Source organism: Nerophis ophidion, linkage group LG24 (assembly GCF_033978795.1).
Source record: "Nerophis ophidion isolate RoL-2023_Sa linkage group LG24, RoL_Noph_v1.0, whole genome shotgun sequence".
Taxonomy (NCBI): domain Eukaryota; kingdom Metazoa; phylum Chordata; class Actinopteri; order Syngnathiformes; family Syngnathidae; genus Nerophis; species Nerophis ophidion.
The window spans coordinates 27,307,585-27,322,628 of record NC_084634.1 but is presented as its reverse complement, the minus strand read 5'-3'; the positions used below and the strand labels follow the sequence as shown (position 1 = coordinate 27,322,628).

Genomic DNA, 15,044 nt, shown 5'->3' with positions numbered 1-15,044 from the left:
TCTATTTATGGGAAAGTTTGCAACGTCGACTTTTCACCCTTCATTGTCACAACTCCCCCATTGTGATTTATAGCTCTGTGGATGAAATTGGCTCCTCGGTTCTCACGGCTGTCTGTTGCCTGGCTCCTGCCTGACTAGTGCATAATCTCGGTCGAAATGCCTGCGATACCAAAACAAGCAGAAAATGCGAGCCAGTCCAACCCACAAGACCACCTTCCAGTTGTTGCTGAATGGCCAGGATGACATTACAAAAAGCCTGTGCTGATCTCAGATTGATTTTCTCAGCTCAAAAGGAGTAGAACAGTAAAAAAAAAAAGACTCGTATGAATACATGAATATATTAGATTAGATTAGATTAGATAGTACTTTATTTATTCCGTCAGGAGAGTTCCTTCAGGAAAATTACAATTTTCAGCACAATCCCATTCAAGATCAGACAATCATTACAGGGAGACAGAACAGGATCGCTGACGGGTCTGCCGGCTTCCAGCGCCCCTTACAAAAAAAGATGAGATACAGGTAAACAAGGGGGGGAGAAAAAAATAGAACATTAAAATAAAATAAAAAAATCGGTTTTAGCCTGGGCCCTGGAGAGGGGGTTCAGACTGAGGCCAAGGGAAAAAAACAACAACTCATAGCCATAGTACACATCCCTCTTACATGTGTGTAAGAGGGAAACATCAGACATCAAAGAACACATAGGACATTAAAGACATTAAAGCAGCAGATACAACCAGACACTTCTACATACAGCTATGAATAAAAAGTAAAAGAAATACAGTTGTGATCAAAATTATTCAACCCCCAGACAATTGTAGTGTTTTAGCAATTAGGACATTTATTCCGTATTTTGTTTGTAGTCATATCAAATAAAGATGCATAAATAGACAAATGCAACTTGAATTACAACATTATATTTTGTAACATACCAAACAGTGTCATTTCTCTTAATATCTCATTGACAAAATTATTCAACCCCTTGAAGATCATAACTCTTAAGAACAGAATTTGAATAAGGTCTTTTCAATCAGGTGTTGAAAACACCTGTAGATGTGATTAAAACCATAACGAGCAACAATTAAACTGATTGAAAAAGACTGTGACGCTCAGCTTCTTGTAGATGGTCAATGGTGTATTTGCAACATGGTGAAGTCCAGGGAGTGGTCAAAGAAGTCAAGAGAGGATGTAATTTCTCTTCATAAGAAAGGATATGGATATAAGAAAATAGCAAAGACATTACACATTCCAAGAGACACAATTGGAAGCATAATTCGCAAGTTTAAAGCTAAAGGCACAGTGGAAACACTACCTAGGCGTGGTAGAAAGAGGATGCTGTGGCAACTTCTGTCCGGTATTTGAAGCGTACAGTGGTGAAAACCCCCGGGTAACAGCTGAGGAACTACAACAGGACATTGCAGAGGGGGGAACGCAGGTTTCGTCCCAGACAATAAGGCGCGTACTGCGAGATGAAGGCCTCCATGCCAGAACTCCCACTTCTGACTACCAGGCACAAGAAAAATAGACTCCAGTATGCCAAAAATCATCTGGTCAAACCCCAAAGGTTTTGGGAAACTGTTCTATGGAGTGATGAGACAAAACTGGAACTCTTTGGGCCTATGAATCAACGTAATGTCTGGAGGAGAAAAAATGAAGTTCACAAAGAGAAGAACACCTTGCCTACTGTTAAGCATGGTGGGGGGTCAATCATGCTCTGGGGCTGTTTCTCTGCCTCGGGTACCAGGAATCTCCAGCGCGTTTAGGCATTATGAATACTATTTCTGACCAGGATATATTAACTGCAAATGTCATGAAGTCAGTTACGAAGCTGAGGCTTGGGAGACGTTGGACCTTCCAACAGGACAACGATCCCAAGCATACCTCCAAATCAACATCAGAGTGGTTGCAGAAGAAGGGCTGGAAGACTCTGGAGTGGCCTTCACAGTCGCCAGACCTAAATCCTATAGAAAACCTGTGGTGGGACTTGAAGAAGGCAGTTGCAACACGCAAGCCCAAGGATATGAATGAACTGGAGGCCTTTGCCCAAGAGGAATGGACTAAAATACCTGTAGATGGTTGCAAGAAGCTTGTGTCCGGTTATGTATCACGTTTGAAGGATGTAATTACTGCCAAAGGGTGTTCTACTAAGTACTAAAGATGCATGTAACTAGGGGGTTGAATAATTTTGTCAATGAGATATTAAGAAAAATGTCCTTTTTTGGTATTTTGTAAAATACAGTGTTACAATTTAAGTTGCATTTATCTATTTGACACACTTGTATTTGATATTACTGTAAACAAAATACGGAATAAATGTCCAACTTGCTAAAACACCAAAATTGTGTGGGGGTTGAATCATTTTGATCACAACTGTAGAAATATGTAAATACAAACAAATGAATATTCCTTTTTGGGAGATCACCGAGTAAAAATGGGTAACTCAAAAGGTACCTTGGTAAGACTTAAGTCAATAAGATATATGATGAAAGAGAGAAATATGCTCAGAATAGGGATGGGTACAAATTCTGTACTTGGTCGATACTACCGGTTATCTATGGTCTAGTGCGGGGGTGCTCATACTTTTTCTGCAGGCGAACTACTTTTCAATTGACCAAGTCGAGGAAATCTACCTCATTCATATTTATAATTTATATTTATTTATTTATGAAAGATACATTTTTGTAAACATGTTAATGTTGTTTAATGATAATACAAGCATGTTTAACACATATAGATTCCTTTCTTTCATGAAGACAAGAATATAAGTTGGTGTATTACCTGATTCTGATGACTTGCATTGATTGGAATCAGACAGTGGTGCTGATAACGTCCACATTTTCAAATGGAGGAGAAATAAAGTCCTCCTTTCTGTCCAATACCACATGAAAGTGGTTGGATTTGGCATCTCATTTGTCCAACTTGCATACTCGTTTTTAAACATTCAAGCCGTCGTCCGGGTTCCAGGGACCACCAAGACGGACATGAATTTGAGCAGGTGTAGACTTATTTATTTTTCAATAAGCAAAGTCTTTTGCGTGTAGCTTTTCAGCCTTCCCTGTTGTCTGCGTCTGCCTCTCGCTCTCTTCCGGGTTGCATGCGCTGCTGCTTGTGTTGTCGTCTCTCCCTCCCGTTCCTTCGTTGTTTCTCCACCTCTCTCCCCGACGTTCACGGCTGCCGCCCATTTAAACAGTGCGAGAGGATTCATTATTGGTATCCAGGTGCGCGATTCACGCACCTGATCTCGATTGTGGCGTCGCTCCCGGCACGCCCCGCCTCACCGCTCGCTCGCCATCCCCGTCGCCATCTTGGGACGGACTCCAGTGTGCTATGTCTATTTTTTTAATGCCTGGCTTGCGATTAACTGACACACCCAACGCGATCGACGTAATGGGCACCCCTGGTCTAGTGGTTAGAGTGTCCACCCTGATATCGGTAACTTGTGAGTTCAAACCCCAGCCGAGTCATACCAAAGACTATAAACGGCACTCAGCATCAAAGGTTGGAATTGGGGGTTAAACCACCCAAAAATTATTCCGGGCGCGACCACCGCTGCTGCCCACTGCTCCCCTCACCTCTCAGGGGGTGATCGAGGGTCATGGGTCAAATGCAGAGAATAATTTCGCCACACCTAGGGTGTGTGTGTCAATCATTGGTACTTTAACTTTTAATTAGCCTATTATCAAAATGACTATAAAAGCCTTATATAAGTGTTATAATAAAAGCAACACATGATGTAAGTGTCTATATTAGCCTACCAAAATGACTTTAAAAGTCTTATATAAGTGTTGTAATGAAGGCAACACATGATGTGTCTATATTAGCCTATCAAAATGACTTTAAAAGTCTTATATAAGTGTTGTAATGAAGGCAACATATGATGTAAGTGTCTATATTAGCCTACTATCAAAATGACTTTAAAAGTCTTATATAAGTGTTGTAATGAAGGCAACATATGATGTGTCTATATTAGCCCACTATCAAAATGACTTTAAAAGCCTCATATAAGTGTTGTAATGAAGGCAACATATGATGTAAGTGTCTATATTAGCCCACTATCAAAATGACTTTAAAAGCCTCATATAAGTGTTGTAATGAAGGCAACATATGATGTAAGTATCTATATTAGCCCACTATCAAAATGACTTTAAAAGCCTCATATAAGTGTTGTAATGAAGGCAACACATGATGTAAGTGTCTATATTAGCCTACCAAAATGACTTTAAAAGTCTTATATAAGTGTTGTAATGAAGGGAACACATGATGTAAGTGTCTATATTAGCCTACCAAAATGACTTTAAAAGGCTTATATAAGTGTTGTAATGAAGGCAACACATGATGTAAGTGTCTATATTAGCCTACTATCAAAATGACTTTAAAAGTCTTATATAAGTGTTGTAATGAAGGCAACATAAGATGTAAGTGTCTATATTAGCCTACTATCAAAATGACTTTAAAAGTCTTATATAAGTGTCGTAATGAAGGCAACATATGATGTGTCTATATTAGCCCACTATCAAAATGACTTTAAAAGCCTCATATAAGTGTTGTAATGAAGGCAACATATGATGTAAGTGTCTATATTAGCCCACTATCAAAATGACTTTAAAAGCCTCATATAAGTGTTGTAATGAAGGCAACACATGATGTAAGTGTCTATATTAGCCTACTATCAAAATGACTTTAAAAGTCTTATATAAGTGTTGTAATGAAGGCAACATAAGATGTAAGTGTCTATATTAGCCTACTATCAAAATGACTTTAAAAGTCTTATATAAGTGTTGTAATGAAGGCAACATAAGATGTAAGTGTCTATATTAGCCTACTATCAAAATGACTTTAAAAGTCTTATATAAGTGTCGTAATGAAGGCAACATATGATGTGTCTATATTAGCCCACTATCAAAATGACTTTAAAAGCCTCATATAAGTGTTGTAATGAAGGCAACATATGATGTAAGTGTCTATATTAGCCCACTATCAAAATGACTTTAAAAGCCTCATATAAGTGTTGTAATGAAGGCAACACATGATGTAAGTGTCTATATTAGCCTACCAAAATGACTTTAAAAGTCTTATATAAGTGTTGTAATGAAGGCAACATATGATGTAAGTGTCTATATTAGCCTACCAAAATGACTTTAAAAGTCTTATATAAGTGTTGTAATGAAGGCAACACATGATGTAAGTGTCTATATTAGCCTACCAAAATGACTTTAAAAGTCTTATATAAGTGTTGTAATGAAGGCAACATATGATGTAAGTGTCTACATTAGCCCACTATCAAAATGACTTTAAAAGCCTCATATAAGTGTTGTAATGAAGGCAACACATGATGTGTCTATATTAGCCTACTATCAAAATGACTTTAAAAGTCTTATATAAGTGTTGTAATGAAGGCAACATAAGATGTAAGTGTCTATATTAGCCTACTATCAAAATGACTTTAAAAGTCTTATATAAGTGTTGTAATGAAGGCAACACATGATGTAAGTGTCTATATTAGCCTACTATCAAAATGACTTTAAAAGTCTTATATAAGTGTTGTAATGAAGGCAACATAAGATGTAAGTGTCTATATTAGCCTACTATCAAAATGACTTTAAAAGTCTTATATAAGTGTCGTAATGAAGGCAACATATGATGTGTCTATATTAGCCCACTATCAAAATGACTTTAAAAGCCTCATATAAGTGTTGTAATGAAGGCAACATATGATGTAAGTGTCTATATTAGCCCACTATCAAAATGACTTTAAAAGCCTCATATAAGTGTTGTAATGAAGGCAACACATGATGTAAGTGTCTATATTAGCCTACCAAAATGACTTTAAAAGTCTTATATAAGTGTTGTAATGAAGGCAACATATGATGTAAGTGTCTATATTAGCCTACCAAAATGACTTTAAAAGTCTTATATAAGTGTTGTAATGAAGGCAACACATGATGTAAGTGTCTATATTAGCCTACCAAAATGACTTTAAAAGTCTTATATAAGTGTTGTAATGAAGGCAACATATGATGTAAGTGTCTACATTAGCCCACTATCAAAATGACTTTAAAAGCCTCATATAAGTGTTGTAATGAAGGCAACACATGATGTAAGTGTCTATATTAGCCTACTATCAAAATGACTTTAAAAGTCTTATATAAGTGTTGTAATGAAGGCAACACATGATGTGTCTATATTAGCTATATTAGCCTACTATCGAAGGCCGACACAACTCTTTGTAGACAGAAATGTTGTATTTAAATTTCTATTCTACGCATTTTTGCAACATTGGAAATCATTAGTAAAATGGAGGCTAGTCAGAGGATGAGATAACTTCTGGAAATTTCTGGCTTAGAATGGCCAAAGGTATAAATGTGTGTGTCCAACTTAAAGGAAACAGCAGGCTGTGTTCTTCTAATAGGTTATTACAATCTTTGCAAGTAGGTTAACGTTTGCTGTGGTCTGGAACATATAAACTAAATACACAGAGGACATAAGTAATGTAAATTAACTAAGCTCAAATATACCTACAAACAAGGAATAATGATGCAATATGTACATACAGCTAGCCTATTTAGCATGTTAGCACCGATTAGCTTGCTGTCATGCATTGACCAAATATGTCTGATTAGCTCTCAAACAAGTCAATAACATCAACAAAGCTCATCTTTGTGCATTCACGCAAAGCATAAAATATTTGGTGGACAAAATGCGACAAATAAGAAGAGGCATAAAAAAAGTCTTTCTGTGGCAGCATCGGAGAAAGTAGTACATGTAAAAATAATATAAACAGTGGCATTTCTAACAATTAGGAAGGTTTGTGTCATGTTTGTTCTCCTACAGAAACCATAGTACAACAGAAAAAATATTTTCCATCTTTTTCCATTTGCATACAAAAGCTCAAGGGAGCCACTAGGGTGGCGCTAAAGAGCCACGGGTTGCTGACCCATGCAAAAACAAATGGCGGCAAAACAACTTTTCCAAGAAGGTCAAAGCATTTCTTCCTGTCACTCACACACACACACACACACACACACACACACACACACACACACACACACACACACACACACACACACACACTATGAATTAATTAACGTGGACCCCGACTTAAACAAGTTGAAAAACTTATTGGGGTGTTACCATTTAGTGGTCAATTGTACGGAATATGTACTGTTCTGTGCAATCTACTAATAAAAGTTTCAATCCATCAATCAAACACACACGAGATGAAACTCACAGGGATTTAAAAAAAAATGTCTCAATGGTGGAAGTTAGCAAACAACTGGAGGTTTTGATACTAATCTTAAAATGGTGGTGATCAATGAAGCAAAGTTATCAAACAACTGTCCAGCTGCTAAGAAAGATGTATATCTTGTCACATCTTGAAAAGGAGGACTTGTCTTATACTCCTAGTCTGCACTGGACCTTTTCGGTCTGTTTGACAGTTAGATACAGTACAGGCCAAAAGTTTGGACACACCTTATTACTAATTATCTATAACACAGTAAAGTACCAAAAATAGGTACTGTTGAGTGCCGATATCGATTCCCAGGTACCGTATCAGTTCAAATGTGAACGATACCAATCTTTATATATAATACACATACTGTACATTTTGTAATTTGCAAAAGTGGCTTCATTTCTAGGGGTAGACTTTTTTGTTTACTTATATGGTGAGTCATATTTTGTGGGTACAATATACAGTACAGGCCAACAGTTTAGACACACCTTCTCATTCAATGCGTTTTCTTTATTTTCATGACTATCATTGTAGATTGTCACTGAAGGCATCAAAACTATGAATGAACAAGTGTGTGACGTTTGGTGGGCATCGTGGTGTGGATTGCGTTCTCTTATTGGTGCAGTCGGAATGGAACACAGCTGGAAGGTAAGAATGATGATTTATTAATATACTAAAGAACAAACTGAGAACAAAAACACTTGCACGAAGGCACTAACAAACAAAACCAACAGAACTAGCATGAGCTAGAAGAAACAAACGACGCTAGCATGTGAGCTAGGGAAACAAACAAACAAAATAGCATGGAAGCTAAGGGTATTCACCACAATGCGGGATAGCGACGTTGCGTGGAAAGCAAACTACACAGCGAGACCGAAAGACAAACAAACGCTGGCTTAAATAGGGACAGAATATTAAGAGGCAGGTGCGCGACGACAAACAAGAGACAGGAGACATTAAATGCGTAACTAGGCAACAGAAACAAAATAAGAAGTGCCACCAGGAACTAAGGACGTCAAATACTATACAGGGTGATAAGACAACAGAAGAAAACCAGAACATGCCATGATCCAAGTAGTGGATCATGACAATGTGGAGTTACGTACTAAACAGAAAAAGGTCAAATAACTGAATGTTATATATATACATGTTTATATATATATATATATATATATATATTAGGGGTGGGCAAATTAATGCGTTAATTACGCGTTAACTCATCAATCTATTAACGCCAACAATTATTTTATCGCACATTTGCGTATGTTGTTTACATGCTTTTATTTTGTTAACGCCTTTTCTTAACAAGATGGCATCTCCCGGATGTACTTCGGCGTCGAGGGGCTCTTGGTAAAGATGGAACATTTTGCAAAAATACCGGACAATTCTGCAAATTTCATGGCTGGCTTACAGCGTGGTCACTCCGGGATCACTTACGACCGCCAGACAATTCTGAATGTGTATGGATCGGGCCGTTTTGGACTGAATGACGCGTGCTTGCTAGACCAGCTAGCTAGCATGGGAATACTTTGCCGGCTACATCCAGCGGCCTGTGAAGCAGCGGAGTATTTGTGTTGTCTGTCTATTTATGAATAATGCAGACGAGGCGTGTTGGCTGAGTTCTTAACGTTTGCTTTCAGAGCGTGCATATCACAACATACAAGATGCCGTCATGGCGACACAACCTATAACGGGCTACCGCGCATGCTCGTCACTCCTGTTGCATGCTGGGTAGGGTAGTACTTTTTTTCCCTGGCTCATAACATCACAAATAGTACCATGTATATAAGTTCAGTTTATGAAAAAAGCACCAAGCAAACAATCTGAAAATTCCCATATCAATTCCTACATATGGTCATAATTATTTTAAGTGCACTACGCAGAATAAACACAACATTATTAATATTGCTACTACGGATAATTTGATTAAAAAATCCCTCAAACAGCCCACTACCTATAATATAGGTTTTTTAAACATAAGACCCTGATAAAAAAAAAAAGTCTGCTGTTACCTCAGAAATTGCCTGTTCAGATGTTATGATTGTGGCTCAGAGATTTGTATGTAGATTATATTTATTTTCCATAACAAACAGGATAACTTAAATACCCTGGCAGTGGCAATAAGCTTAAATGTTTGTATTTAAATTTTTTGAGTTGATTTTCATAAAATATGCTATTTAACTGCTACTGTTTAACAAGGACTGATTTAAATTGTGTTTGCACAACAAATGTTTTGGCGCTTTTGTTCATGTGGGAGAATATTCCAATAAAGGTGCACTACACACTACTTTTGAATTCATTATTGGGCTTTGTGTATACAATGCAGTTAATTGCGATTAATCGGAGAAATAGTGCGATTAACTTTGATTAAAATTTTTAATCGTTGCCCAGCCCTAATATATATATATATATATATATATATATATATATATATATATATATATATATATATATATATATATATATATATATATATTAGGGGTATGGGAAAAAATCATTTCGAATACGAATCGAATAGATTACGTTGTGCGATTCAGAATCGATTGTCATTTTTGAAAAATCGATTATTTTTTTTTTATTCATCAATCCAACAAACCACTACACAGCAAAACCATAACAATGCAATCCAATTCCAAAACCAAACCTGACCCAGCAACAATCAGAACTGCAATAAACAGAGCAATTGAGAGGAGACACAAACACGACACAGAACAAACCAAAAGTAGTGAAACAAAAATGAATATTATCAACAACAGTATCAATATTAGTTATAATTTCAGCATAGCAGTGATTAAAAATCCCTCATTGACATTATCATTAGACATTTATAAAAATAACAAAAAAGACCAATAGTGTCACAGTGGCTTACACTTGCATCGCATCTCATAAGCTTGACAACACACTGTGTCCAATGTTTTCACAAAGATAAAATAAGTCATATTTTTGGTTCGTTTAATAATTAAAACAAATTTACATTATTGCAAACAGTTGATAAAACATTGTCCTTTAAAGTTATAAAAGCTTTTTTTTTTAATCTACTACTCTGCTTGCATGTCAGCAGACTGGGGTAGATCCTGCTGAAATCCTATGTATTGAATGAATACACAATCGTTTTGAATCGAAAAAAATCGATATATTATCGAATCGTGACCCCAAGAATCAATCTTGAATCGAATCATGGGATTGGGGTCACGATTCGATAATATATCGATTTTTTTTCGATTCAAAAACAATATTTTTTCCGATTCAAAACGATTGTGTATTCATTCAAGAAACTAAATTATTTACACACACACACACACACACACACACACATATATATATATATATATATATATATATATATATATATATATATATATATATATATATATATCCATCCATTTTCTACCGCTTATTCCCTTTCGGGGTCGCGGGGGCGCTGGCGCCTATCTCAGCTACAATCGGGCGGAAGGCAGGGTACACCCTGGACAAGTCGCCACCTCATCGCAGGGCCAACACAGATAGACAGACAACATTCACTCTCACATTCACACACTAGGGCCAATTTAGTGTTGCCAATCAACTTATATATATATATATATATATATATATATATATATATGTAAATAATTTAGTTTCTTCAAAATAGCCACCACTCTTTGCTCTGATTAGCGTTTTGCACACTCTTGGCATTCTCTCCATGAGCTTCCAGAGGTAGTCACCTGAAATGGTTTTCACCTCACAGGTGTCATAGTTTTGATGCCTTCAGTGACAATGTACAATGTAAATAGTCATGAAAATAAAGAAAACACATTGAATGAGGTGTGTCCAAACTTTTGGCCTGTAATGTGTGTTGGTAAAAATGAACACAGTTATGCAGAACACAGCAGAAAGACATTTAGACCGTTGCATGTGTGTGACTTGAATCCAATCATAAGCATACTTGGTAAATCTCTTAAATCCATATTGTGATGATTAGTGGTGTTTATTATCACTATTTACCGTAATAAAACACAAACTTTTCAGACTTAGTGTCTTGCAAGCTTACTTAATGCGGAACATAAAAAGAGGGTTGCAGCCAGCAGCAATGAGTGAGGACAAGGGTGGAGACTCTAGACTGGCTGAGGCAGAAGGAAAGAGTGAAGAGAGCCCAACACTCCCTCTGTTGGTTTTGGGAGGGTCACGTGATCAAACACCTCCACCGGCCGTGTATTTTACCTGGACCAGTCTGGAATAGTTGGCTCGCCTTTCACGGCGTCCATTGTTCAGTTTGTTGTTGTGCTGCAGCAGGTGTGATTCCTGTCATGGTTCACACAAACAGAATAAGTCACCTGGACTGCATGAGTTGTTCCAAGCTCTTTGGGGACCTGTCCGGTCTGCACTTAGCTCATGTCTGACACGGTGGAAGGGTTTGTCTCTGTTCAAACACACAACTTTTGCTAGCACATTACTCAATTTTCTGCTAAAGGATTAAAAAAAAATAATAATAATGATCATTTCAAAATATAATCTCCTTTAGTGTTGTTATTCACTGATGGTTTTTACATCAATTTGCAGTTAGTTTGGTTTCTAGGTTTTGAAAAGTAAACAGTGCTACATGGCCCAGTTAATAGTCTTAGGAACACACATAGTGTGCAGTGTGAAACTACTTGCTAGAGTAGTCGTTATAGCACCTGGATAAACCTGGCAGCATCCCAGACGCTACATTTGAAAAATGCTTTTGTGCTGCACTTTTAGCTCCAGTGTGGTTTTTCGGCATTTTGTCTTCATTTGACAGATCTGGTCTCTTTTGCAGATGTTCTAACTTCTTACGCTCAGTATAGTGTGGTAGTGGTACGCCCGCTCTATCTACAAAACCCCCAAACCAGTGAAATTGGCACGTTGTTTAAATGGTAATTAAAAACGGAATACAATGATTTGCAAATCCTTTTCAACCTATATTCAATTGAATAGACTGCAAAGACTTAACATTCGAAGAGGAAAACTGTTATTTTTTGAAAATATTAGCTCATTTGGAATTTGATACCTACGACATGTTTCAAAAAAGCTGGGACAAGTGACAAAAAAGACTGAGAAAATTGAGGAATGCTCATCAAACACTTATTTGGAACATCCCACAGGTGAACGGGCTAATTGGGAACAGGTGGGTGCCATGATTGGGTGTAAAAGCAGCTTTCCATGAAATGCTCAGTCATTCACAAACAAAGGATGGGGCGAGGGTCACCACTTTGTTCGACAATTTGGTCACGCATTTCTTCACAGTTTAAGAACGACATTTCTCAACGAGCTGTTGCAAGGAATTTAGGGATTTCACCATCTAAGGTCTGTAATATCGTCAAAAGGTATAGAGAATCTGGAGAAATCACTGCATGTAAGCAATGATATTACGGACTTTTGACCCCTCAGGTGGTACTGCATCAAAAAGCGACATCAGTGTGTATAGGATATCACCACATCGGCTCATTAAACCACTCTCAGTGACTACAGTTTGTCGCTACATCTGTAAATGCAAGTTAAAACTCTACTATGCAAAGCGAAAGACATTTATCAACAACACCCAGAAACGCCGTCGGCTTCGCTGGGCCCGAGCTCATCTAAGATGGACTGATGCAAAGTGGAAAAGTGTTCTGCGGTCTGACAAGTCCACATATCAAATTGTTTTTGGAAACTGTGGACGTCGTGTCCACCGGAACAAAGAGGAAAACAACCATCCGGGCTGTTATAGGCGCAATGTTCAAAAGCCATCATCTGTGATGGTATGGGGGTGTATTAGTGCCCAAGGCATGGGTAACTTACACATCTGTGAAGGCACCATTAATGCTGAAAGGTACATACAGGTTTTGGAGTAACAAATGTTGCCATCCAAGCAACATTATCATGGACGCCCCTGCTTATTTCAGCAAGACAATGGCAAGCCACGTGTTACAACAGCGTGACTTCATAGTAAAAGAGTGCGGGTACTAAATTGGCCTGCCTGTAGTCCAGACCTGTCTCCCATCGAAAATGTGTGGCGCATTGTGAAGCCTAAAATACCACAACGGAGACCCCGGACTGTTGAACAACTTAAGTTGTACATCAAGCAAGAATGGGAAATAATTCCATCTGAAAAGCTTCAAAAATTGGTGTCTTCAGTTCCAAAACCTTTATACTGCGTGTTGTTAAAAGGAAAGGCCATGTAACACAGTGGTAAAAATGCCCCTGTGTCAACTTTTTTGCAATGTGTTGCTGCCATTAAATTCTAAGTTAATGATTATTTGCACCCAAAAAAATTGGTTTCTCAGTTTCAACATTAAATATCTTGTCTTTCCAGTCTATTCAATTGAATGTAAGTTGAAAAGGTCCAACAAGGTCTGAGTACAGAGAACAGTCTAAAATGATCTAAGAATAGCCTAATTTTCCTGAAGGAACTCTCCTGAAAGAATCAATAAAGTACTATCTATCAATCTATCTATCTAATCATTCATGTATTGACATTTTACATGTCCCCCTTTATGCACACTGATCGCGGGGCCCTATGCACATCCTGTTATCTGCATAAAGTCCATCCATTTTCTACCACTTATCCTTTTCGCATCAATCTAAATGTATTTATATAGCCCTTAATCACAAATGTATAGAGGGGCTTCTAAACCCACATCTAAGCAAGGAAAAATAAAAGACCCCAGCTGGGGAAAAAGAAGTGGGTATAATTATTGAAGTAATAAATCAATAAATAATGTGGGAGTCCAGTGAATTTGGAAACCAACATATAGTCATAAAGGGATCTTCTTTCTAACAAATTATTCAAGGCAAAAGTGTAATAGAAAGTATCCAGTAACAAACGTTTCCGCATCACTCAACTTACTACGTTATCACCTTCATTTAATTAATTGTTGTGGCCAAAGTGTCGCCCCCCAAAAAATTATAAAAAAATATCACTTCTCTTCAACTTGGAAAATAATTTACAAGTCCATGCCATACTGTTAATAATTTGAATTATATTTATATACCTCTTTACATAGTGAAACCCACATTCTAAGTTTCATTTAAACCAGTGTGGATGGCACTGGGAGCAGGTGGGTGAAGTGTCTTGCCCAAGGACACAACGGCACTGACTAGGATGGCAGAAGCGGAAATCGAACCCAGAACCCTCAAGCTACTGGCACTGCCGCTCTACCAACCAAGTTATGCCATCCCAATAACCAATAATAAATAGGTTAGTCTTTGTTATAGCTGCAATTGTTCTGTTTGAGTAATTTCACTTGACGTAACCTTTTCTAACAGTCAGTACTACAAAACAAAAAAAGTATGTGTTATTTGTTCTGATACCGTATGAGACAAACTATCAAAGTTGTATGGGACAACTTGAGTAAATATAAGTTTTGTTTTGCAATGATACGTTGTGATTGATTGAATAGTCGTACATTTATTCCTATATTTTATAATAGAGATGTCCAATAATATTGAACTGCCGATATTTGCTTTAAAATGTAAATGATCAGTATCGGTTTCATAAAGTAAAATTTATGACTTTTTAAAATGCCGCTGTACGGAGTAGTACACGAACGTAAGGAAGTACAGAGCGCCAATAAATCTTAAAGGCACTTGATCATCACATAATATCTACGGCTTGTCACGCACACACAAGTGAATGCAACTGCATACTTGGTCAACAGCCATACAGGTCACACTGAGGGTGGCCGTGTAAACAACTTTAACACTGTTACAAATATGCGCCACCCTGTGAACCCACACCAAACAAGAATGACAAACACGTTTTGGGAGAACATCCGGACCGTAACACAACATAAACATAACAGAACAAATACCCAGAACCCCTTGCAGCATAACTCTT

General features: G+C 37.5%; 1 protein-coding gene across 1 annotated transcript in view; it reads right to left on the bottom strand.

The window, feature by feature from the left end:
* Positions 1-336: 336 nt before the first annotated feature.
* The window catches only part of scara3 (scavenger receptor class A, member 3), a 76,735-nt gene continuing 62,027 nt past the window's right edge, over positions 337-15,044 (bottom strand). The window contains exons 13-14 of the transcript XR_009804124.1: positions 11,429-11,509; positions 337-7,869 (exon numbers count right to left, since the gene is read on the bottom strand). The gene's annotated coding sequence lies outside the window, so the exon portion shown is untranslated. The remainder of the gene's footprint in view (positions 7,870-11,428; positions 11,510-15,044) is intronic.